Genomic DNA, 3862 nt, shown 5'->3' with positions numbered 1-3862 from the left:
ATTAATTCATCGAGACGCTGCAGAGCTCCTCACCCCCAACAATGGAGTTTAGAGACTTATGCCGTCAAAAAGTATGTAATTCAGATCTGAAAATGTCATGAGGTACAAAATAAGTCTTTAAAAGTTGTTTAAATAGTAAACTAGTAACCTAGGTTTACAGAAAATGAGTAAACTGAGATAATTGGTGCAGAATTCCACTTCTGGGGCCCACTTGGTGTGTGCTGGGGCTGAGACTAAAGCTATCCACGAACTGAGGCTTTTCTTGGAGTTGAACACCAAGTTATAACGTGTTTTGGGCGTTCAACTCCGGATCATGACGTGTTTCTGGCGTTTAACTCCAGACAGCAGCATGTACTTGGCGTTAAACGTCAAGTTACGTCGTCTATCCTCGCGCAAAGTATAAACTATTATATATTGATGGAAAGCCCTGGATGTCTACTTTCCAACGCCGTTGAGAGTGCGCCAATTGGACTCCTGTAGCTCCAAAAAATCCATTCCGAGTGCAGGGAGGTCAGGATCCAACAACATCAGCAGTCCTTTTTCAGCCTAACTCAGATTTTTGCTCAGCTCCCTCAATTTCAGCCAGAAATTTCCTGAAATCACAGAAAAACACACAAACTTATAGTAAAGTACAGAAATATGATTTTTTGCCTAAAAACTAATATTATTCTACTAAAAACTAATTAAAACATGCTAAAATCTACATGAAATTACCCCCAAAAAGCGTATAAAATATCCGCTCATCACAACACCAAACTTAAAGTTTTCCAGTATTACCACCGGATACACAAATGCCACAGACACATAACTGGGTGAACCTTTTCAGATTGTGACTCAGCTTTGCTAGAGTCCCCAGTTAGAGGTGTCCAGAGTTCTTAAGCACACTCTTTTGCTTTAGATCACGACTTTAACCACTCAGTCTCAAGCTTTTCACTTGGACCTGCATGCCACAAGCACATGGTTAGGGACAGCTTGATTTAGCCGCTTAGGCCTGGATTTATTTCCTTGGGCCCTCCTATCCATTGATGCTCAAAGCCTTGGATCTTTTTTACCCTTGCCTTTTGGTTTTAAGGGCTATTGGCTTTTTCTTTTTCTTGATCCAATGATTTCTTGTAAAAGTTTTTTTTTCACTGCTTTTTCTTGCTTCAAGAATCAAATTCATGATTTTTCAGATCATCAATAACATTTCTCTTGTTCATCATTCTTTCAGGAGCCAACAATTTTAACATTCATAAAATTCAATATCAAAAATATGCACTGTTCAAGCATTAATTAGGAAGACAAAAAGTATTGCCACCACATATAAATAATTAGAATTTTCCTTATTAAGAACTCGAAAAGATTAAATTGCCTCTTTATTAGATAAAAATCTACTATTTTATTCATGTTTGATGATGATGAGAAAAATAAATTATAACTTAATTGAAAATAAAATCAAAATAGATATGCTAATTACTACTACTCCTATATAACTTCTAAGGTAAAATCCTATAATAATACTATCACAGAGTTAAAGCTAGAATTAGAACTTAATAACCTGTATTTTGGGAAGTGGATGTTCCTCTAGTCTGTGGGGTGCCTTCAAGAATTAATTTCTGACGCTTCAGCTCTCTTAAGTTCACATCCTTGCTCTTCCTGTTCCCTTAGGTGCCATGATCTTGATGAGTTTTAGCTCAGTGATCATGGCAAATCACACCAAACTTAGAGGTTTGCTTGTCCTCAAGCAAAATAAAGGATAGAAAAGGAATAGAGGGAAAGGCAATTTCGAAATCAAAAGATATGATGAGTTGAAAAAGATTTGAAAAAGATTTTAAAAAGATATTTGAGTTTTGAAAACAAACTTAAAAGAGTTGGATTGGATTGGAAAACAATTTGGCTATATGGACTAAGATATATTTGATATTTTTGAAAAAGGGATTTTAGAAATTAGGGTTCTTAGAAAACTAATTTGGTTTTGAAGGATGACATTTTGAAACATGTGTATGCAAGAAATCATGAATTGAAACATAAAAATTTAGAAAAATTGTAAATAAAAGTGAATTTTACCTCCTCCCCACCATCCTGGCGTTAAACGCCCAAACGATGCATGTTTTGGGCGTTTAACGCCCAAATGCTGCTTCTCCTGGGCGTTCAACGCCCAGCTGATGCATCTTTCTGGCGTTGAACGCCAGGAAGTCCTTTGTTACTGGGCGTTTTTCTGAACGCCCAGGATGCTAACAATCTGGCGTTAAACGCCCAGAAGGTGCTTCCTTCTGGCGTTCAACGCCCAGAAAATGCTCCTTTCTGGCGTTTAACGCCCAGATGGCTACCCTTACTGGCGTTGAACGCCCGGTGGGTGCTTCTTTTGGGCGTTCAACGCCCAAAACATTTCTTACTGGCTTTTTCACGCCAGTGAGCTTCCAAATTCCCCTATAACTCTGTGAATTCAATCAATTGCTTTTTACCTTGAAGATACTTTGACATATACCTGTAAAAATCAACAAAAACAAATAAAATTAAATTTTGTGATTGGCTGGGTTGCCTCCCAGCAAGCGCTTCTTTATTGTCCTTAGCTGGACAGTGAGCTCTCATGGAGTCTCACAGATAATCAGAGCAAGGTAGGGACCTCCCAACATCAAATTTAGAGTTTGACTGTGGGGGCTTTGGTTGACTCTGCAGTGAGAGAAGCTTTTCATGCTTCCTCTCCATTGTTACAAAAGGAGAACCTTGTGTCTTATAGTTTGCAATGTCTGCAAACCACAGAGCTTCCTGAACAGCAAACAATTGCTCATCCGGAAAGGTTTCAGAGATCTCAGTAGGAAGGAGGGATGCTCCTGCTACTGGTTCTATCCGGGACAGGTGATCAGCTACTTGATTCTCTATTCCTTTTCTGTCTCTTATTTCTATATCAAACTCTTGCAGAAGCAATACCCATCTTATGAGCCTGGGCTTTGAATCCTGCTTTGTGAGTAGATATTTAAGAGCAGCATGGTCAGTGTACACAATCACTTTTGATCCTACTAAATAGGATCTGAATTTGTCAATAGCGTAAACCACTGCAAGTAGCTCTTTTTCTGTGGTTGTGTAATTCTTCTGTGCGTCATTTAAAACACGGCTGGCATAGTAAATGACGTGCAGAAGCTTGTCATGCCTTTTTCCCAACACTGCACCAATGGCATGGTCACTGGCATCACACATTAGTTCAAAGGGTAATGTCCAGTCTGGTGCAGAAATAACTGGTGCTGTGACCAGCTTAGCTTTCAGGGTCTCAAACGCCTGCAGACACTTTGTGTCAAAATCTCAAACACCTGCAGACACTTTGCGTCAAACACAAATGGCGTGTTAGCAGCTAGCAGATTGCTCAGAGGTTTTGCAATTTTTGAAAAATCCTTTATAAACCTCCTATAGAATCTTGCATGCCCAGAAAGCTTCTGATTGCCTTAACATTGGCAGGTGGTGGTAATTTTTCAATTACTTCAACTTTAGCTTGATCCACCTCTATTCCCTTGTTCGAAATTTTGTGCCCAAGGACAATTCCTTCAGTCACCATAAAGTGACATTTCTCCCAATTTAAAACCAGGTTACTCTCTTGGCACCTCTTTAGAACAAGTGCTAGATGGTCAAGACAGGAGCTGAATGAGTCTCCAAATACTGAAAAGTCATCCATGAAGACTTCCAGAAACTTCTCTACCATATCAGAGAAGATAGAGAGCATGCACCTTTGAAAGGTTGCAGGTGCATTGCACAAGCCAAATGGCATCCTTCTGTATGCAAATACTCCAGATGGGCATGTGAATGCCGTTTTCTCCTGATCCTGGGGATCTACTGCAATTTGATTATAACCTGAATATCCATCCAGGAAGCAGTAGTATTCATGACCTGC

This window comes from Arachis duranensis, chromosome 9 (genome assembly GCF_000817695.3).
Source record: "Arachis duranensis cultivar V14167 chromosome 9, aradu.V14167.gnm2.J7QH, whole genome shotgun sequence".
Classification (NCBI taxonomy): Eukaryota; Viridiplantae; Streptophyta; class Magnoliopsida; order Fabales; family Fabaceae; genus Arachis; species Arachis duranensis.
Note: the sequence above shows the minus strand (reverse complement) of the source record.